The following is a 24,003-nucleotide window of genomic DNA, read 5'->3' as shown; positions in this document are numbered from 1 at the left end:
CCAGTGGGAGATAATTGAGTCATGGGGGCAGTTTCCCCCATACTGTTCTCATGGTAGTGAATAAGTCTCACAAGATCTGATGGTTTTATAAGGAGAAACCCCTTTCACTTGGTTCTCATTCTCTCTTGTCTGCTGCCATGTAAGACATGCCTTTTGCCTTCTGCCATGATTGTGAGGCCTCCCCACCCATGTGGAACTATAAGTCCATTAAACCTATTTTTCTTTATGATTACCCAGTCTCAGGTGTGTCATTATCAGCAGCATGAAAATGAACTACTAAAACCATCCATTGTAATGATTCCACCAGTCATTTCCCAACAAGATCTACTTGAACATAAGGAAAAGGGGAATACCCAGACATTTCAAGGACTTTTAGATATAGGTTCTTAGTTGACACTGATACCCAAGGATCAAAATCAAGTCTCTGCTGTTAGAGTTGGCATGCAAACACCAGATAATAAATAGATTCTGGCTTACAGTATATCTACTTGGTCTAGGTTGGCTCACTAATAGCATTGGAGCTAATGAGGTACAATGGGGACCGGGTGGTGGTGCTTATATGCCAGAAACTAGGTGGTCAAAATTATGTCTCAACCAGCAGGGACAGAGGTGCAGCCTAGGGGGCTTAGCCTGCAAGGAGTTGCAGTGTCTCTAGACACAAAATAAATTAGCAGTTAATGAGGGTGCCGTTATCTCTCTCATTAATGCTAGTTAATGAGACTAGCAGTTATCATTTCACTAGTCTTCAAGTGTATAACTAGGGTTGACATACTTCGAAGTTGGCATAACTCTCAAATTGGGTCTTGGTTCTATTGGTAGGAACCATCATAGTAGGGAAGATCAAGTGGAAGTCTCTGAAATACCCCACACTCAATAGACAGTAAAAAATGAGGCCAGGGACAATGGCTCACGCCTGTAATTCCAGCACTTTGGGAGGCAGAGGTGGGTGGATTGCCTGAGCTCAGCAGTTTGCGACCAGCCTGGGCAAAACGATGAAACCTCGTCTCTACTAAAATACAAAAAATTAGCCCGGTGTGGTGGCATGTGCCTGTAGTCCCAGCTACTCGGGAGACTGAGGCAGAAGAATTGCTTGAACCTGAGAGGTGGAGGTTGCAGTGAGCCGAGATTGCACCACTGCACTCCAGCCTGGGTGACAGAGTGAGACTCTGTCTCAAAAAAACAAAAAACAACAACAAAAAACCCACATTTCAGAAAAAGTGGCAGACAGGAGTTCTATCCCTAAAGATCTGAAGGATATAAGCATGGTGGTCCCTATCACATCTCCATTTAGTTTATTTCTCTGACTGTAAAGAAATTGAGTGAATCCTGGAGAAAAACTGCAGACCACTGCAAGTGAGAGGAAGGGCCAGTTGGGCTTCCTGGATCGAGTAGGGGCTCAGAAAGCTGTGAAACTTACTCATTTCCTGCATCAGGACTTACTTCGGTCCAGGATGGATAATATTGAAGATATATGCTTAAACTATTCCTAGCATCAGGATTTGTGCATGTGTTTTCTTCCCCAAGAAAGCTATAAACAGCAAAAATGTTGCTGTAAGTTTCCTTGTGTCCTTCTCTCTCTCTCTCCCTTCCCCCTCCCAGAAAACTAAAGTTAAAAGGAAAGTTAACTGCCTGTTTTTCTGTGACCACCAGGCCTTATCTATCCTCCCAATTCCAATTCCTTGTGAACATACTTTGTAAAGTCCTGTAAGATCCTGCCTTTTTTGCCATGCTGCTGCAAGGTCATGAAGTAGACAAAACCTAAGTTGCAATTCCGGTTTTCCTCAAGATCTAAGACATGTCACAAATGGTTAATTGCCTTTTGTTTCTTGCTCTGGTAGCATTTTCTCACCACACATATCTCCCACCTTAAAGGGTTTAAAAGGAGTGGTGAGAGAGGGCATCCCTGTCCTGTGCCAGTTTTCAAAGGGAATTCTTCCAGTATTTGCCCATTCAGTATTGTATTGGCTGTAGGTTTGTCATAGATAGCTCTTATTATTTTGAGATACATCCCATCAATACCTAATTTATTGAGAGTTTTTAGCATGAAGGGTTGTTGAATTTTGTCAAAGGCCTTTTCTGCATCTATTGAGATAATCATGTGGTTTTTGTCTTTGGTTCTGTTTATATGCTGGATTACATTTATTGATTTGCGTGTGTTGAACTGGCCAGGGCAATTAGGCAGGAGAAGGAAATAAAGAGTATTCGATTAGGAAAAGAGGAAGTCAAATTGTCCCTGTTTGCAGATGACATGATTGCATATCTAGAAAACCCCATTGTCTCAGCCCAAAATCTCCTTAAGCTGATAAGCAACTTCAGCAAAGTCTCAGGATACAAAATCAATGTACAAAAATCACAAGCATTCTTACACACCAATAACAGACAAACAGAGAGCCAAATCATGAGTGAACTCCCATCCACAATTGCTTCAAAGAGAATAAAATACCTAGGACTCCAACTTACATGGGATGTGAAGGACCTCTTCAAGGAGAACTACAAACCACTGCTCAATGAAATAAAAGAGGATACAAACAAATGGAAGAACATTCCATGCTCATGGGTAGGAAGAATCAATATCATGAAAATGGCCATACTGCCCAAGGCAATTTATAGATTCAATGCCATCCCCATGAAGATACCAATGACTTTCTTCACAGAATTGGAAAAAACTACTTTAAAGTTCATATGGCACCAAAAAAGAGCTCACATCGCCAAGTCAATCCTAAGCCAAAAGAACAAAGTCAGAGGCATCACACTACCTGACTTCAAACTATACTACAAGGGTACAGTAACCAAAACAGCATGGTACTGGTACCAAAACAGAGATACAGATCAATGGAACAGAACAGAGCCCTCAGAAATAATGCCGCATATCTACAACCATCTGATCTTTGACAAACGTGACAAAAACAAGCAATGGGGGAAGGATTCCCTATTTAATAAATGGTGCTGGGAAAACTGGCTAGCCATATGTAGAAAGCTGAAACTGGATCCCTTCCTTACACCTTATACAAAAATTAATTCAAGATGGATTAAAGACTTACATGTTAGACCTAAAACCATAAAAACCCTAGAAGAAAACCCAGGCAATACCATTCAGGACATAGGCATGGGCAAGGACTTCATGTCTAAAACACCAAAAGCAATGGCAACAAAAGCCAAAATTGACAAATGGGATCTAATTAAACTAAAGAGCTTCTGCACAGCAAAAGAAAATACCATCAGAGCGAACAGGCATCCTATAAAATAGGAGAAAACTTTCACAACCTACTCATCTGACAAAGGGCTAATATCCAGAATCTACAATGAACTCAAACAAATTTACAAGAAAAAAACAAACAACCCCATCAAAAAGTGGGCAAAGGATATGAACAGACACTTCTCAAAAGAAGACATTTATGCAGCCAAAAAACACATGAAAAAATGCTCATCATCACTGGCCATCAGAGAAATGCAAATCAAAACCACAATGAGATACCATCTCGCACCAGTTAGAATGGCGATCAGTAAAAAGTCAGGAAACAACAGGTGCTAGAGAGGATGTGGAGAAATAGGAACACTTTTACACTGTTGGTGGGACTGTAAACTAGTTCAACCATTGTGGAAGTCAGTGTGGCGATTCCTCAGGGATCTAGAACTAGAAATACCATTTGACCCAGCCATCCCTTTACTGGGTATATACCCAAAAGATTATAAATCATGCTGCTATAAAGACACATGCACACGTATGTTTATTGTGACACTATTCACAATATCAAAGACTTGGAACCAACCCAAATGTCCAACAACGATAGACTGGATTAAGAAAATGTGGCACATATATACCATGGAATGCTATGCTGCCATAAAAAACGAAGAGTTCATGTCCTTTGTAGGGACATGGATGAAACTGGAAACCATCATTCTCAGCAAACTATCGCACTGCATGTTCTCATTCATAGGTGGGAATTGAACAATGAGAACACATGGACACAGGAAGGGGAACATCACACTCCGGGGACTGTCGTGGGGTCGGGGGAGGGGAGAGGGATAGCATTAGGAGATATACCTAATGCTAAATGACGAGTTAATGGGTGCAGCACACCAACATGGCACATGTATACATATGTAACAAACCTGCACATTGTGCACATGTACGCTAAAATTAAAAGTATAATAATAATAAAATAAAATAAAATAAAGAAAAGTATAGAGGAATGATCTTAGGACATAATAGGATATCTCCAGGGAATTGGATTGACGTTACTGAAGGAATGACAGCTGTCATTATAAGACTGTCAATTCTCTTTGACACTTTTAGACTAGATGCATGCAGTGACTGTGATAAAAATTTGTTACATGTGGCACATAAAGATGAAAGAGGTAGACATAAAAAGTTGGTATGTTAAATACAAACATGCTTACAACACTAGAAAATATGCATTTCACAAAAGTGAAAAAAGTTCAAAATGGACAAAAGCCTTAATAGTCAATACAATAAAGAAAAATATTACATTTAAAAAAAAGAGTTTAAAAGGCAATCATATAATCTAACTCTGGCTACCTGTTCGGGACCCCTTCCACACTGTGGAATCTTTGTACTTTCACTCTGCTCAATAAAGCCTACAGCTTTTTGTCTCTCTCTCAGTCTGTGTTTCTATCACTCGCCGAGGTCAGCCGCTACACCAATTCTTTGGCGCGGCTAGGCAAGAACCTTAGGCATTATATAAGCTCAACCAAAGAGTAGCCTGTATCATAGCCACTATGCTGGATGTGATAGCATTGCTAGAGAAGATTAATAAGGCCTCAGGTATATGGTATGCAACCATGAATTTAATAAATGTTTTCTAGCCTCATCAAGAATAAGAATCAGAAATACTTGCACTCACATAGAACAAAGAAAATTTCTTTATAGTTTTGCCTTGGGGACATCGGTTCTCTGTCCCTTTCTCATTGTCCAAAGAAATCTGGACTGCCAACTAGTACTCATCAGTGCTAGAAAATAAATGGGAATCATCAGGTTTTAAAATTCATGAAGAGAAGGTCTGTCAAATCCAGGAAGGATGCTTGGTGTCAGCAGATAACTTCAAATGGACTTTGCTAAAATCTTCCATTGTACAATTTATTACCACGGAGACAAATTGGCTCTGATACTCAACATTGATGTGGAAACTTTTCTAGAATAAGAGAAGATATGTCCTTTCATGTCTCATCTGTAACTAATATAATGTTGAAAAAACTGTAAAAGTGACAGAGACTGAAACCATGAATGACAGAATTGGTTGAGCATCTTCAAATAAATTTTATAAAATTGTCCACTATGAGTGAAAATGCAGTAGTAATAGCATGTTTACTTTCTGGATAGGTTGAAGTCACAGCAATTAGAGTGGCATAATTTTTAAAAAGAGAAAGAGAGAGAGACTTTAGTCTTCATGGTTTCAATCCAGGCCATCCTAACACATTTATCCTCTTCATTGCTAGGGAAAAACATTTTATGGGGGCAATTATTCATGGTTTATGAAAAGTCTTCATCTTTTATTCAGAAACTTCACTCTTTATTAACCCCAAATCCTTTGGGAAAGTAGAAAGATTCTTAACAGACTTGGAAAGTTACATCCATTAGAGACTTTAATGGATGTAACTTTCAACCATTAGAAGCATTCTCCAGAGAACTTGCAGGTCAACTGCTGACTCAAGATCTTGCTGAGGTGAATTGACCTACAAGTCAAATGCTAACTTCAAGAAGATCACTAACTGCGTGAAGTTCACTCATGCCCAAAATTTAAACATGTCCAGAACCATTCATTGTTATACTCTCTATTGCTCAAGGATTGGTCAGACAAGGAGTAACTGGATACACTAGGGACTGACCAGGACAGAATCATTCCCAGATGCACATACTACATGCCCTTCAAAGAATTTCTGCCTATCTCATAGAGATCCTGTTAAAACAGTAACTTGTCTCTGAAAAACGGCTGGCTCAAGTTTTTCTGAAGATGCCTAAGTCATCTCAAGTATATAATCTTACTGTATACAAGACCAAGAGATAAAATGCAAGTATCATTTTTAAATTTTTTTAAGTTTTAGAGATAGGGTCTCACACTGTCTCCCAGGCTGGAGGGCAGTGGTAGAATCATAGTTCACTGCAACCTCAAACTCTTGGATTCAAGCGACCCTCCTGCCTCAGCTTCCTGAGTAGCTAGGACTACAAACATGCACTACCATGCTCAGCTTTTTCTTTCTTTTTTTTTTTTTTTGAGACAGAGTCTCGCTCTGTTGCCCAGGCTAGAGTGCAGTGGCGCTATCTCGGCTCACTGCAAGCTCTGTATCCTGGGTTCAAGCCATTCTCCTGCCTCAGCCTCCTGAGTAGCTGGGACTACAGGTGCCTGTCACCATGTCCGGGTAATTTTTTTTGTATTTTTAGTAGTGACAGGGTTTCACCATGTTAGCAAGGATGGTCTCAATCTCCTGACCTCGTGATCTGCCCGCCTCGGCCTCCCAAAGTGCTGGGATTACAGGCATGAGCTGCCGCACCTGGCCGCTTTTTTTTTTTTTAAAGGTGGGGTCTTGCTATTTTGCCCAGGATGGTCTCAAACTCCTGGACTCAAGTGATCCTCCTACCTCAGCCTTCCAAATTGGCAAGTGCTTTTTAAATCCAAATTTTACAGTACTGAAAAGTCAGGATAGAAATAGGCAGGGGGACCTCGGCTGCCTCTGAATTAAAGACAGCAAAGACATGAAACTGGTATATATACACTTTTGACAGCCATACTCCAGTACTGGGATTCCTGTTTGCCTTGGCCCTGGGGATTCCACAGGGCCCAACCTGGTTTATACCATATGTACCACCCTAACTCAAACCCTGTGCAACTCTTTCCTGACATGTGTCTGCAGGTAGAATGCAAAGGTAAAAACCAGGGAAAAAACCCCAGTAAGACTTTCAAAAGAAGAGGCATGAAAATTGAACACATGGACTAGGACTTCTCAAACCATGAAAGACATTTTCCCAGTGTTACTGCTCAAAAGTTGTAATTAAAAGAGTCTAACTGCCCCAAAAGTGAGCATGATTGTTCTTACTTCTTAAGCTAAAAAACCCACAAGGCATTAAAGGAGCCAAAAAACCCTTCATAGATATTAGCTCGAGATTTGAGGACATCTTTGATCTACAGATCTTTGTATTGAGAATAGCAAACTATAAGTATAGCAGTTATTTTGAAGTTTATTTTTATAATTGAACTTTTGATATGTTTTAAAAACTTGAATGTTTCCAGTAATTGGAATTATTTTTTCTGATATTTTCTTATAGCCTAGATAGTGTTAATGTTTTTCCTAATCAGGTAAGTTTTGATAGTATCTTTCCTTGGGTTTGGTATTGTCAGGATTGGTTTGAAAGTACCAAATTTTCACAGTCTAGAAAAGCTATTTAAATAAATATTTAGGAAACAGATCTTACCTCACTTGTACAAAGTGATTAAAAATAATTGTGGATTCTGAGATACGTTTATCTCTTATCAGAGGTTTAAATGTACGTAAGGCAAAAGGAGTACAAAAGCTGTATCCACAGAGTAAAAGAGGTATTGAATGGGCAGTGTGCAAGCTTGACACTCAAAGTGACCATGGCAGAGAGATGTATGTTGATTGCCCCTAATATTCACTGGTGATTATTCAAAAATCTTTGTAAAAAACGTATAGATTTGAAAGTCAAATTGGAAAGAATATAACAGAAACTCTTTCTCTATAATCAATTTCTTCTTAGCTCTGGAGGCTCATTACCATTCAGCACCAGAAAAAGTGGTCTAAAACAACAATTCTTTCCAGCCAAGTTCAAAATATTTAATTGCATTCATGTTTAAAGGTACATTTTGAAGCTTTCTCTTCATCCACTGTCTGGGTTTCTGAGAAGTGATGTCCACTAAGCTGTGGGGAGAAAGGGGACATCCATATCTTTTCTAGGTTCCTCTGCATAGCTGCTGGTGCTTAGAGATTTGGTCTTTCAAAAGAAGCACAGACATCTTCAATAGCACAGATGTTGGTCAATGAGGACTCCATCACATGGCATGAGTTTTTCCTGCAGATGCTCCTTGCTTCCCTGGTGGCTTCCAAATATACATGATCCTTTGAAGATTTGACCAGACTATACCAGGGACTGGCAAGCGATGCCCATGGTCAAAAATGGCCTACAGCCTGATTTTGTATGACCTAGGAACTATGAAGATTTTTACATTTTTAAAGGATTGTAAAGAAGAAAGAGGAGAGACAGAGACCATATATGGCTTGCAAAGCCTTAAGTATTTACAATCTGGCCCTTTAGAGGAAAAAATTGCCAACCACTGCTCTACATAGGGATCCCATGAGCTGGCCCACATTTCTCTTCGATGTTGTCACTTCTCTCCATCTGCCAGTTCTGTGGTTTTCGTGCTCTTATAATCAATGATCAAGTGTTAACCACCTAGGTTCATGAGGAGCTTGAGTCTTCTTCATGTTAAGCTCATATGTGGTTAATTAGGGGTTGCTTTGGCCTTCTCTAGCCTACTCAGACTTCTTTACCTTCTCCATCCACCTCCTGTGTCCTAGCATTGTCACGTGGTTCTGGGTCCTATTCCTACTCTCAACATGAAGCTGGTTCCAGCCCCCTCAAGTCTTATGAAAGAGTCTGTTTTCCACCCCAACCCCCAGGGTAGAGGAGCATCATTCATTTCTCTTATGTCTCAAAATATGTACTACAATACACTAATGTCTAAAATTACTCAAGGATCCATTAAAAGGACAAATCCATGAGGCTGGACCCTGAGTAACCTCAATGTAATTCCCTGAAAATTTCTGATTATGCAAACAAATTTTGACAAAAGACAGGTATTACCAAGTTATCCATTTATTCTTTATACCAGTATTAAAATGTCCGGTAAGAAGGCAAATCATATGAGGAATTTCCTCAATATTACTACATTTGTAGCAAGGGGGAAAAGAGATATTAGCTCTATTAATTGTAGATACTGATGATTTAGATTTTGATATTCATTCAGTGTTATTTCAATGTTATATTTGGGCAACTGACTCAGAAATATTAGGCCTTAAGAGAAATGTATTAGTCCGTTTTGATGCTGCTGATAAAGACATACCCGAGACTGAGCAATTTACAAAAGAAAGAGGTTTAATCAGAATCACAATTCCATGTGGCTGGGGAGGCCTCACAATCATGGTGGAAGACAAGGAGGAGCAAGTCATGTCTTACATGGATGGCAGCAGGCAAGTAGAGAGCTTGTGCAGGGGAACTCCCCTTTTTAAAACCATCAGATCTCATAAGACTTATTCACTATCACAAGAACAGCATGGGGAAGACCTGCCCCCATGACTCAGTTACCTCCCACTGGGTCCCACAACATATGGGAATTCAATGTGAGATTTGGGTGGGGATACAGCCAAACCATACCAAGAAAATGAACCAATTAATTGTCTTCTTCTAACTCAGTGACACAGGGAAACATAGTCCAGTAAACAGCAGGACCTCACAGTTACCTGCTAAATTAGTCATCCATCTTGGAGGGAAGAACACCTGGATCATGCTACAAATAAACATATAGAAATGGGGCATTACTATAACTAAAGTCCAAATTGTTTGGCATTGACCTAGGGGTTAAGTGGCAAGAAGGTTAGAGGCTGGAAGGTTAACAATCCATGTTAAAGAGTGGTGAAACATTTGGTAAAAATGTCACTTGTGACACAGTGGTAGGCAGATCATGTATATGCTTGCTAAACTTGTATTTGTGAGACAAGAGTTTGGAAAAGAGAATTTTAGTTACCATTGGCTGTATCTGTCAACAAACAAGAAATTAATTAACTCAGGAAAGAATTGGCTGGTTTACAAGCAAGAATAAAAGGGAACAGAGAGGGTCTGGAAGGTTTGAAACTTGCCCTATTGGGAAAGGCACTGCCTCTCATCTCCAGCTGGTAAAAGAGAAAAATGGGAAGCCTTCTGAGTAACAAAGATTTATTAGAAATTAGTTTTACAGCAAGAACCACATCAAAGGCATGGCCAAAGCTTAAAACTTCTGAATGACCAATTATCATAGAGCACAGGGCCCGTTAAGGTTATAGCATCCTTTTAAGAGGACAATAAGGCTGAGCGAAAGGAGACAAAGGCTATGATTTTCCCACTACAACCTTGTAAGCTCAAGCTGAGCACTTAATTAAAAGTAGCACAGTCTTGAAAATAATTGTGAACATGTCTATTGGCACATGCTGCTGCTTGTAATCCAACAGATAAGACCTAATTACATTTATAGTTGAATCTAAAGAAGCATTAAACTAGACCAAAATTTGATGACTATTTGAAACTAAAAATCACACTTGGGCCCTAAAGCATAGACTGAGAAAGCTTCTCGACCACTAAGAAGGATATATTCTCTAATGCTCTCCTCAGATAGAGCTGAGGAAGATAATGAAGAAGCAAGAAACTCCCCAAGGGTGAAGCCATAGGCACTGGGGAACAGGGAATTAGGAATTTTCTCCCAGGAAGTAGAATTGAGCCCTAACTAGAAACCCCCCAGCCTCAGCATAAAGGGCCCTGGGCCTCCACATATGTACAGGGTGATTTCAGAATTGCTACATCCCATTGACCCCAAGTGTCCCATTTTTTTTCCCACCTGAACAAGATTGTTTATTGTTGTTATCCATTCGTTATTCTGGCAAAGTATATTGAGTGTGTGAGAAACTAATAACTTGTCATCTTAGTTTATAGGTTTTCAGGTAATGAAGAATCACACCTGGACCTGATGTAAAGACTTTATCTCTCATTGAGTTGGGATGTTGGGCTTTGAGTTGTATGTGCTGACTGAAGGTGGCTTTGGGGCAGTCTCTCACAAAAAGGATGTTTTGTCTGCAGTGGGGGAAAAAAAGAAGTGACCTGCCTATTTTGTGGCCAGAAGAGCAAATTAGTGTATTTTGTTGACTGTTTGTATTGCTCTGCTTTCTTAGAAAATGGCAGGATTTTACTTCCTTGTTCTCTTGGAAATGCATAAGGCCTCATGACTACTCCTGGCCAGTGACTTGTGGGCAATATGTGTCACATCCAGGCAAATTATTTAGTGGTTGGTGCTAGACCCTCCAGAATTCTCTCTTTCCGTTGTCTTAGCAGCCAGCAATGCTTAACGTGATAGCTGATACATCAGTCCCTGAGCGACTATGACAAGCAAAAACTCTCTGTTGATCTATACTTGACAGTTCATTTCTCACTCAGGCTTGCAGCCTCTTTTAAGCCACAAAGATCTGGGGGATGTTTGGTAGTGCAAAACAATCTAATCAATGCTGACTGATAAAAGAACCAATGGGGAAGATGAAGGAAAAGGTAATAGGGACCGTTCTTTTTTCTCTTTTTTTATTTTTTAGGAAGAGTCTCGCACTCTCGCCCAGGATGGAGTGCAGTGGTGCGATCTCGGCTCACTGCAAGGTCTGCCTCCCAGGTTCACGCCATTCTCCTGCCTCAGCCTCCTGAGTAACTGGGACTACAGGTGCCTGCCACCACGCCCAGCTAATTTTTTATATTTTTAGTAGAGACAGGGTTTCACCATGTTAGCCAGGATGGTCTCGATCTCCTGACCTTGTGATCTGCCTGCCTTGGCCTCCCAAAGTGCTGGGATTACAGGCGTGAGCCACCGTGCCTGGCCCATTTTCTTTTTTTACACCATCCTTAAAAAGTATAAAATTATGGGCTTCTAAGGACTAGATTATTAACGGTGCTTAAATTTGTTCTTCCAAATATATTTGCAGGATATGAAATTGATGAGAGATTAATATTTAAAATGTATAATAAGATACAGAAACTCCATGGCAAAAAAAAAAAAAAAAAAAACTGTGCAAAGTATATATCTATCGGCTATTTATGGAAAAGAAAACCCAAAAGGCTAGCAAGAATATAACAAGATGCTCAAACTCTTAAGAAATCAGAAATGTAAATTTATAAAAGATATCACTTTATACCTATTAGCCTGGAAATAGTAAGCGAGATAATTGTTAACTTTTGGCAAGAATGTTGAGATATGGAAGTCCTCAAGAATGGCTGATGGGAAGTGGACTAGTGCAGTCTTTCCACAGGGCAATTGGTCACTAATGCAGTCAAGTGAAGAATCCTTAAAACTAGTTCTGGGTGTAAACGGTATTAAATAGAATAAAATAGAATGAGACAAACTGTTTCTGTAAGTTCATAGATTTATGCAGAACACTACACATTTTACAAGAACATATATAAAAGAGGACTGACATTAAATTGATTAGAATGTTTGCCAATGACACCAGAGGACAATGGGAGTAAAGAATGAAGATAAATGGAAATGATAAAAACCTTAATGATAATGAGCCACAAATTGATTATCACTACCATCTGCACTAGACATCTACCCCCAAATAAGTAACTTTGTTATTTTCCTCATTCCAACTGGTTATAGCCAGAAAGCAAATATTTTTTTTCAGTGATTGTCATATGACAAAAGACTTTAAGCCCTATAAACAAACCCTGAGAAATCCAAGATCCTTTGAGTGTAAGCAAAGGCCAGTAAACATAGGAGAATGATTTTATAACAGTAGTATGCAGATAAATGTTTAACAACCGGCTCTGGATGGGAGGAGTAGAGACTTGATTTGAAGGGCTTGCTGATTTCTGTGATGTAAATATTCCCATCATGGGCTGATTTTAAATTATCAACAGTTTAACTAACACATGGAGAAATTCTTAAAAATTTAACAATTGACCTTCACAAGCTGGTAGGAGCATGCTCCAGCACACTGCCTTTGAAACTCCAGAATTAAAGCATGAGATACAGTAATCTAAATGTAGAGCTTGCCAAGGGTGACACATAAAACACTTAGAGGTTTCCTGTCCATAATCTCTCAGAAAGTAATTCATTTCACTTGCATTGACTCTTTAAACTGAACTAAGGGAAACCTCTTACATTGTTCAGATTGAAATGTTTACTACACAAACTTAGACCCCATTGTTTAACAAGGGTCTAGCTAGACCTGAATCAAAAAGCCTAAACCTTGGGTGGTCTGTTTTGTTATTACCCATAAGGAACAAAGTACAACAGTGGTATATTGTTACAACTTGGACAAAAGATCATAGATCAAGTTAAAAAGTACAGAGTGTCTGGACCTACCAGTTTACAAATGCTTTCCATTTCCCTCAAAACATATTGATGTGGCTCACCCGATGAGCCTGCTTGCCTATTCAACAGAATGGGTAATTTCCAATATGCGCCATTTCCAACATTCAGTTTTCTCCTTGTTCTTCTTTTTGGCAGATTCTACTTTTCAACAGAGGTATAATTTCTCGGAAAACTATTTTTCTCCACTATTAAGTGATGACAGTACAATCTCCTGAAAGAGCTTCATGAAATTAGATTTGGAAGTATCAGCAGAGCCTTGGTACATGGTACACGGTACATGCTTACATAACAGTTTCTTTTTCTTTTCAGTTCCCTTATGCTAACCTACCTTTGTGAACTAAAACAATAAGAACAAGAACAAAATAAGAGCAAATTAGTTTCTAATCTAAGCTTTCCTGCTGTCTTCTTTGCTAATAGCTGGTTTACTCCTTAAGAACATTTTCTGTACCCCTCTTTAAAAAATATGACACTTACTTAACCTCAGCTCCAACACTCCCATTTCATCAAACATATATATATATTATATCCTCTTCTGATACCAGGAAATCATTACAAAACCCATTTGTCCAAACTTCTTTTTATAAAATCAAACAGCTGAAACTTATAATACTCTTCATGCAAGTATAGAATCCATAGATTTAGGCTGAGTGATTCTTAACAAGTCAGGTACTGTAGGTTAGGGGCCATCTTGGAAACATAGGAGCATTTTTGGTTGTCTGATGACTGGGGACAGAGACATGGAAGCTCAGGCATTTAGTATGTAGGAGCAAGGATGCTGGATACTCTAAAACACACAGGACAATCCAATGCAGGAAATACCCTCTTGCACAATGTTTTAATGTCCCATGACGCCAAACCCACTACAAGTATAAATCAACGATACTTTACTAGATGAAATACTGAAAATATTTACATATATTTATGCAAGAAGTCAATGTAATTTAAGTGAAGAATGTTACAGAGAGAAAAGCTTAAATGGGATAAAGACATTATTTTGAAACTATTGAATAATTTACTTACTCTTTGCTTTCCATCTACTCAATGTAGTGTAGCTTTCCAATTGCATATTAGTTAAAAAGGATTTTAGTGCAGAAGTGAAATTTCTGCAAAAATGACAAGGCAGATTGCAAATACATAATAGATGTGGGACTTCTTTTAAGTGACTTGATGCCAAATATTATTAAATTATCAGAACGCACGGGGATCTCACTACATTTCACTATAATTTTTTTTTTAAATTTCACATTTTACCATCTTATATTATTTTTATAGTACAAGGATAAAACCCTGTGTTGTGAAACCAGCATTGGAATTACTTTGGGGTTGTCTGTTTTCAGTTCTTATTTCACAGCTATCCCTGATGGTTGACCACACAATTTCTGTATAGCCTCTTATTTTACTGTTTCTTTCTAATCCACTCTATAATCCTTATTGCCTACTGAAGAATATAGCTTCCCATGCCTTTTTAGCCAAGACTGAACATATGCTCTAATATGTAACGGGATTTCAAAATAGGAGGAGATGTGATACTTTGTCACTATTATATCCTATATCATAATATAGGAAATTTTAACAGCATACTTGTAATGCTGAGCTCGTTTGCAAGAACCATATATCCTCATTGTTTCCACTTCAAGTCTATAATTTATTCACACTTTGACTGGGGTTGTTCCCTCTCATTGTATACAAATAAGCCCTCTTTTTCTCATATGCAAGAGTAATACTAGATTTTATTCCAGTGTCTGCCCATACCACTTGCAAGAGACTAAATGTCTGTGCCCCCCTCATGAATGGGATTAGTACCCTTATGTAAGAGACCCCAGGGATCTCTCTAGCTCTCTTTCAGTCATGTGAAGATACAATGGAAACTCAGCAATCTGCAATGGGGAAGAACACCCTCACCAGAACCCAACCATGCTGGCACCCTGATCTACCTCCAGAACTATGAGAAACAAATGTTTGTTTAAGCCACCCAGTCTATGATATTTTTGTTATAGCAGCCCAAATGGACTAAGATATCACTACTTCAATTTCTGTTTGTCTTCTATAGAATGACTTTTGCTCTTCTCACCTACTTATTCAAGAAGGTAGTGGTATCTCACTACTTCATTGTCTTTTAATGTGATTAAGACTGAACATTTACGTATTGGGACATAGAATTTCTTAATTTTTAAAAATTTCTCTTTTATGTAATGGTATTACATTGATTTTTTTAAAACTGTATAGTCAGGTTATATTATTGATAACTTTCATTTTGGCATAGCAAACAGGGCATTACAAAGATTTATTATAAGGGAGCATTGAGTCTGATAGGACTGAGAACCATAGATTTAAGGGAATCTTATAAACATGAGCTCTCCCAGGCTTTAAAGCAAATTCCTTACCATTGAGGCCAATCCTCATTTTTTAAGATGAAGGCCAAGTCAGTGATTCTCGGTGTTTAAACAGTATCTTTGCCTTAAATTCTCCTGCATTGCCAAAAAAATAAACAAAAAAATGCTGTCCTTCAGTAGTTTTTAAGAATAAAAAATATAACTGACTACTACACATCAATTATAATGTCTAAAATTTAAAACACACACACACACACACACACACACACACACAGGCACATAAAACCAATTGTTGGTGAGGATCTGGAGCAATAGGAACCCTCATTCATTGCTGGTGGAAATGCAAAAAGGTACAGTCATCTTGGAATACAGTTTGGCAATTTCTTACAAAGTTAATAGTCTTACCATACATCTAGCAATCATGCTTATAGATATTTACCCAAGTGATCTGAAAATTTATGTTCACACAAAAATCTGCACATGAATGTCTATAGTAGCTTTATTCATCTTCACAAAAAACTAAAGGCAACCAAGATGTCCCTCAATTGTTGTTGGACAAACAAGCTATGGTGTGTCCATATGCACTATATTGGATATTTTGAATATTAATTTTATAAATATTAATCAGAGATTAAAAAAAGAAATGAGATCTCAAACCACACAAAGACATGGATGGATCTTAAACACACATTACACCATGAAATAAGCCAGTCTGAAAAGGCTACATGTCATATGATTCCAATTATATGACACTCTGGAAGAGATAAAACTATATAGACCATAGAGAGAACAGTGGTTTCCAGAAAGGAGAAGGCTGAATAGGTGAAGTGCAGGAGATTTTTTTAGGGCATATGTTCTTTATGATCATGTAATTGTGAATATCTGATATTGCACATTTATCAAAACCCATAGAACTTTATAGCACAAAGAGTAAACCTTAATGTATCCACATTTTAAAAAAGCATTTAGAAGGTCAGGAAATCCCAGGACAGAATGCAGATGGTGACAAAACGATCCAATTGTATTACAAATGTATGGAACAATCTCACTGAAGAGGGTGAGGAAATAGGTGTTGACCTAAGTAACTTTGGAAATGAGTGGAGTCTCCAACACTAAAGCAAAAGTTACTGTACATATACACTGTACTCTTGTTAGTAAAGTTATTTCCCACTGGGGTACAGCCCAACAATTATGATACCACTACACATGGATACTAGAATGAATAAGTAAATAGATGGTAGATAAAAGGAGTCATTTTTCTCAGTATTGGGAATTTACAAGTAAGCAAAGAAAGGAAGATAGAACCATCCATGTGGCAATAGAGTGGAAGACATCAATATCAATATAAACTCATGTTTAGCTTAATATAAATATAGATATTTGCATATAAAATATTTATTCAAACACATATGAAAACTTTAGTACATGGGTTAGTGTATTTTCTTCCTTTGTGGACTGATAGAACCTAAAAGCAATGACACCTCAATAATAATGAGCATGCCTAGCACCCAGATCTTGGTTTCTAATACCTTTCTCCAATAAAAGAAACAGGGGCTCCTTGGAGAAACTGCTGATTCTAGCACTAGGATAGTAAATGTCCAAGATAAGCCTGGCCTTAAATGTAAAATATAAAACTGTAAAACTTTTTAGGAAAAAAATATGATAAACTCTTCAGGAGCTAAAGCTAGGCAAAAAGTTCTTGGGCTTGACACTAAAAGCATGATTCCATGAAAAAAAAAAAGTTTCAAATTGGGCTTCATCAAAATTTAAAACTTTCACCCTGTGAAAAACTCCATTAAGAGAGACCAGGCACCACTGTGTAATACCAACACTTTGGGAGGCCAAAGCAGGAGGACTGCATGAGGCCAGGAGTTTGAGACTAGCCTGGGCAACATAGTGAGATCCCATCTCTACAAAAAATTTTAAATTATTCATAGCTGGGCATGGTGGCTCATGTCTGTAGTCCAGCTACTTAGGAGGCTGAGGCAGGAGGATCTCTTGAGCCCATAAGGTCAAGGCTGAATTGAGCCATGATCATGCCACTGCACTCCAGCTTGGGCAACAGAGTGAGAGCCTGCCTTTAAAAAAAGAGAAAGAATAAAAAACAAATCTACAGGCTGAGAGAAAATATTTGTAAAGCACATTTCTGGCAAAGTACTAGTATCTTGAATAAATGCAATAATAGTGAAAAAGCAAAGACTACAATGAGATAATGAGCAAAAGACATAAAAAGACATTGCATCCAAGAGGATATACAGATATCAAATAGGCCCATGAAAAGATGTTTAACATTATTGGACATCAAAGAAACACAAATTAAAATCACAATGAGATATCACTACATACCTTTCAGAATGGCTAAAATAGAAAATGATGACAACACCAAACACTGACCAGGATGTAGACAAACTGGATCATTCATACGTTGCTGATGAAAATATAAAGTGATAGAGCAACTCTCGGAAACAGTTTGGCAGTTTCATTGAAAACACAACATGCAACTACCAAATAGCTCAGCAATTGTGCCCCTGAGCATTTATCACAGATAAATAATAACTTATAGTCACACAGAAATGTATACAGTAGTGTTCCTAGAAATTTTATGTATAATAGCCAAAAATTGGAAATAACTCAGATATCCTGCAATGGGTGAATGGTTAAATAAACTGTGACACTTCCACGCCATAAAATACTACTCAGCAATAAAAAGGAATCAACTATTGCTATCTACAGCAACCTAGATGAATCACCAGAGAATTAGGTTAAGTTTAAAAAGCCAGTCCCCAAAGGTTGCCTATTGTATGAGTCTATTCACTTAACATTTTTAAAATGATAGATTATACAAATAGAGAACAGCTTAGTAGTTGCCAGAGGTTAAGTGGTATAGGAAGGAAGGTGGATGTGGCTACAAAAGGTCAGCATGGGGGATCCTTGTGGTGATGGAAATGTTTGTATTTTGACTGTATCAATGTCAATAATGTAGTGACAATATTGTACTACAATAGTTTTGCAAGATGTTACCATTGGGGTATACCGGGTAAAGGGTATATCTGATCTCTTTGTATTGTTCTTACGACTGCATGTGAATCTAAAATTACCTCAAAATTAAATTTAATTCTATAAAAGAATTTCACTGAAGAGCTGGGGAATGGAGTTTTTTTGTATAATTATTTGTCTAATTTGTATAGTTATTACATAAATAATTCTGTTAGGGGCTGCTATATTAGCCAAGTATTGTGGTAGGGGAGAAGTATGGTAATGTTCACTTTGTAGTAGAAAGATTATGGCTTTGTCATTAGAGACCTTGTGTCAAATACATCCCACCACATACCAGCTGTGTGACCTTGGGCAATCTGAGCTTCAGTGTCCTCATCTACAAAGCACAAGATCTCTTTTAAGGCTTAAGCAAGGTAATATCTAAATTAGATACATAAAACACTGTACTTCGAACCTTGGCACTACGCCTCACACATAATAAGTTCTTAAATGCTAGCTGTCATGAAGGAGAGAGAATCAAAACAATTACTTAGCAAGCAACTGTTTCCTGTGTTCTCTATGTTATACCTGATAAGTGATTATTAAACAGATTCTAGGACAAGGTGTAAAAACGAGAAACTCAACTAGGCATATTACCCACACAATGAGTAGGTTCGGTCGTTTAGGGGGTATCAGTCCGATGACCACAACCAAGGAGGATTTAATAAGGGGATTTTATTACTTGTAACAAGTAAGGAGAACACTGGGCATTAGTTCCCAAAGCAGTGTTTCCCCAAGCTGGGGGCTGGATCAGGTTTTATAAGCATAGGGTAATGAGCTGTGACCTGATTGGATCTTGTAATGAGGTGATGCCAGGGGGTATGATCTGACTGGATCCTGCCATGGGGTGATGCAAAAGCTTGATCTGTTTGGATCCTGGATCTGCTTATTTATTTAGTTCCCACTCCTTGGTCCAAGTACTTAGAGGTTCCTCCTGTGGTTACATACTTGGTTCATCTGGGCATGCTCAGGTTGATTGACCTAAGGGTCCATGGCAACTGAAAAACAACTTACAACATTGTTACATAAAAGTTGAACCAGACTGGTCTGGTGCAGCTACACATCCCTCCCTTTTTTATATCCATTCCTCAATCTTGAGGGAATACGAGCTATGACTACTTTAGCCACTTCCTGCTGATTGGGGGGTAGACCTTGGTCAGAGGAATGAAATTGTTTAGTGCCCTGGTGTCAGAGTTACATTTCAGATGTTGTTTTTATCTGGTTGTAAGTAAAGGCATAAAGAGTTAACAACATTACCAGTTCCAGAGAACAAACAGAACCCCAGGTCTTACAGCAAAAGTTTCCACCCAGGTTCCAAATCAAGACTGTCTATGCAAATGTAGTGTTGAAACTTGAAACTGACTTAGTTCTGATTGGTCAATATAGCTGAGCCCTGATTAGCCAACTCGGGTGAGCTTTAATTGACTGGTTCAGGTGAATCCTGAAAGCCTCAAAGTTAAATGCTGCAGGCTTTCCAGGAACTCAGAGCATGTATGTCACCCCTACTCAACAAATGGCTGCTTTGCTCTATTTTAAATGGAGGCCCAGTTAGCCACTCAGGATCCATCTTGAAGAACTGGCGTAAATCTGTTGGTGGACCACATTGCATTGTATGACAGTGCAGAAGTAGTTGGCTACCTGCTTCAGGTCCATCTGGTCCCTTTCAGAGATCCTAGAGGCAGGGCAGTGGCCAATTGAACAACTAGACCCACTTACTTTTGAGAGGCACTAAGCTACCTATTAAATTTGAACCAAAGTCTGTTGGGTTGTTCTGATTTCCAGCTGGAGTGAATTTAAAGTCTCAAAGATTGCATGAGCAAGATCCCTGTGGGGGTCTCTTACAGACATCTGTTAAAACAGGCTAGAACAATTTTAAAGAGGAGCTAAATGCTTAGCTCAAATATAAGGGGAATCATTAAGACTTGTAGGGTGAAACACAGAAGAAATTCTATACTAGGAGAAATCCTCTGAAAATATCTCAACATTGGAAATTGTACCCACCAGGTTCAGCTAGGAGGCTCCCTGAAGTTGTCCCTTTCAGAGATTTGGCTAGCTGTAGGCCTTAGGTGTTCCCAATTAAACCTGACTGGAAATATTTACCCAGGTACAGCAGCAAGTGTTAGCAACAGCACAAACACCACCCTGTGCAGTGAGGTGATAGTCGACAGCAATGTGGTTGTCTAAGGAACTCTGCTGTGTCCTGATGGCTTGGGTGGTGAAGTGGGCAACCCTATTAACAGTGCGGGAAATGTTTCTGACCATGTATCTGTTGCAAACACAACCTAGTACAAACCAGGACCCCAGAAGCCTTCCTAATCTAGCTCCTTCACTAGAGTTAACCTCTCTGGGTAAATCACATCCTTGAAAGTGGCCCCAGTTATAATCTGCAGGGTTATCATTGGTGTTGGATTGTGCCCCAAAACTCTCACACAGCTCTTGGAGAGTAGGGTGGGTAGCATTGGTGAGGTCAACTGAATAGATAGGAACTTGGGTAAGAGCTATTTCTATGGCCACATCTCCTGGTGAGGGTAACTTAAGTTATTACTTCCCCCTTTTTGGGAGAAGAAAATGTGGGCCTAGCAGTTTTCCAAGAATGTTCGCGTGGGTGAAGGAAAACTAAACAAAGGGTCTCCTTCTTTTAGCTATGGCATGCTGAATGCTGCACAGATATTCACCAATAGGGCTTTATTATTCCACTGGTCCATTGGTCTGTTTCTTCAGTCCAGAGGACTGGGGGTGGTAAGCATAATGGAGATGTCAATAAATAGGCCAAATTTTGCAACATTTGAATAATTTGCCCTGTAAAATAAGTTTCTCAGTCACTATGAAGCTCTCAACAATTATATCAGGTTGGTGTAATTTTTCCAATAGGGTCTTAGTTGCTGCCATGGATGTGGCTTGTTGATGCTGGCCTTTTACTTTTGGCTAAAGGACATGCCCTGGTAAGAGCATGCAGTTCTGCTTGTTGGGCAGAGTGGGCATGAGGAAAGTTAAATAAAGTGGTCAGATTAAGCAAGTTACATTGGAGGCTGGTAAGGCGAAGTGAGGATAGAAAGAAATCCCTATAGTTTTCTTGAAAGCTTGTGATGTAAATTGAGGAGTGCCTCAACAGAGCATAGGACGTAGACAGTCAGGAGTGGCCCCATAACTATCTTTGTGGCTTTTACAAAGGAAGGGACAGCATCAACTGCTTTGAGACAAGGAGACCCTAGTATCCTGAGTCTAGCTTGTCCCCAGTTCTGAAATCTAACTAGAGAGTTGGTCAGATTTAAAAAGGGGAAATCCCTTGAATGTCCCTAGAGCATTCCTAGCCTGGATTGAGGGAAGAGGGCTTGGGGAGTTCATCAGGAATTAGTTAAAACCAAATATTAGGGGGACTGAGAAGAATTCAGGATCTAGTCCAGTCTACAGGCAGATAACAAGGACTTGAAGACAATGCACAGGGTTACAATCTACTAACAAGTATACTTTTGCTTTCCTTAGAAACATAACTGTTTCTCTCCACATTGATCATATAGGAAATCTCAGATTTAGGACCTCTTGCAACTGGAAATCCAAACCAAGGCAAGCTTTAGATTTTACTTACCGTCTTAAGGTTCTTGGGCCTGCTAGGAAGTGACAGTTTTCATTCACTCACTGTAAAGCTGGGAACTCTTGAAACCAGGCATTTCATGTACATTTTAAAATGTGACATTTCAGTCCAAACTTTAGTAATATAACCAATGTTTCCAATAGTATCCTGCTTATAAAGAGAGATTTTTTTTTTTACTGGACTTACTAAATAAAAATAAGACCCACAATTTTGTAGGAGTCAAGAAATCAGGTAGAGAAAAAAAATGCTTCCACCATTGTTCACAAAGGATACTTTATCCAATTATTGCAAACTATAGAGAGCTTATGACAAAACATTTCCTCGAATCTAGAAAATAAAACATTTAAGTCATAAAACATTATCCTTATCAATTACTTAATTTCATATCATTAATTTTGTTTTGCTCAATCTTATTTGGCAATTTTGGACTACAGCCAATTGCAAATGCTTCCAGAGAAGAATTTAAAACAATAAACTGTGGTTGACAAAAACCTAGAACAGACATATTCAGAGATCTGATGAGAATTTACAATTGACAAGGAAATTTACATATTTCTTTGGCATGCAATCATCCAATACCATAATCATAATTATGACATGTATCTTGGCATATCAGTATTTTAGGAATCTCATACAATTTCACACCTCTTAATAACACACTTACATAAATATAACTTGAAGTTAAGCATCATTCCTTATTTGACAGCACTTTGCATATTATTTACCAAATAAGTCTAATCATTTAAAACCTCCACAAGGTGAGAAATATACTCTTTGATGCTCTCCAGGGGGCCCACCTGGAAAAATCTCAAAGTTAATTTTAGGCTAAGAGGCTTGAATTCAGATTTGGATCCTGGAAAATCTGTCAAAGATGTAAAAAATAAATAAATAAATAAAATCAAAGTACTTCCTTCAACAGAATCATACGTTGCTCCTATATAATAGTTACTCATTGAACCAGAGTGACAATCAAAAGACTTCTATAGCAATACAGGAAATTACATGGATGTAAAAACCTTAACCCTTTCAAAGCTCAGTTTTCCTAAACAATCTTTGCTTTTTAGGCCAGTAACCTTGAGCAGGGGAATACATTTAGTAACAGCATAGAAGTTCTGGTTACAGGAAACAGTTCAGACACATTAAGAAAAGACTAATACAAAATCAAGTTATACTGGAGTAAAACATTGCTTTTCTAAGACCTTCAAGATAAACCTGAAACCAGGGAAAATAGACAGTTCTCAGGAAGGAATGTGACAGAAATAGAAACTAATTCATAATTCAGAGAAAGGCTGTTAAAGAAACAGATTTCAGAATTAAAAATCAAAACCTCTCCCAATCTTATTAAGAACAAACCAATATTTTAAGAAACCCCTGTTTTAATATCGGAGGGCCAAAATTTTAAGTTCTGTATCAGTGTGTTTTAACATCAAAGTTCATTGTTTAGTAAGACTGTTAAGAATAATTATTTTACTTATAGCCATTTTAATCAAACCTGAAATTTCTTTCAGAAACTTTCTTTTTATAAACCTTATCATTACTTACTCACATGGTCAACAACATACTTGGACTTTCTGCCTTGCCTTATACTTTATCTTTCTTCAATAATGAGTTGTTTCACACTAGGACAAAGATTTACTACATATGATTCTTCCTCATACAAACTATACATCTTCACATTTATAACTTTCTTCACGTCTCTCTCTCTCCTATTTGCTGGCTCCCTTCTATCTTGTTTCTAATTTCTTCCTAAATCCATATTTTAGGCCTACCTTTAAATAACTTCCAAATAAGACAAAATTACTCTTTTTCTCAATAAAGAACACATTTTATGTCTTTCTCATAATTTTTTCTTATTAATAACACATCTTACTTTTGGCATACCTCATATATAGAATCACAAATTAGCTAG

The 24,003-nt window shown here is 38.3% G+C and overlaps 1 protein-coding gene across 30 annotated transcripts in view; it reads right to left on the bottom strand.

Annotated features, from left to right (window-relative positions):
• Positions 1-24,003, bottom strand: part of HHLA2 (HHLA2 member of B7 family) — a 160,680-nt gene that overhangs the window by 112,787 nt on the left and 23,890 nt on the right. For 4 of the 30 annotated variants that reach the window (XR_008624806.2, XR_008624802.1, XR_008624807.2 and 1 more), the window contains exon 2: positions 15,518-15,601. The exons of 22 other annotated variants lie outside the window; for them this stretch is intronic. The gene's annotated coding sequence lies outside the window, so the exon portion shown is untranslated. Of the gene's footprint in view, positions 1-13,124; positions 13,354-15,517; positions 15,860-22,088; positions 22,242-24,003 lie in introns of those variants that run through there. 4 more of the 30 variants (XM_055110254.2, XR_008624803.1, XM_055110253.2 and 1 more) reach the window with 4 other exon arrangements.

Source organism: Pan paniscus, chromosome 2 (genome assembly GCF_029289425.2).
Source record: "Pan paniscus chromosome 2, NHGRI_mPanPan1-v2.0_pri, whole genome shotgun sequence".
NCBI lineage: Eukaryota > Metazoa > Chordata > Mammalia > Primates > Hominidae > Pan > Pan paniscus.
The sequence above is the reverse complement of the archived record's forward strand: the minus strand, read 5'-3'. Positions and strand labels throughout refer to the sequence as shown.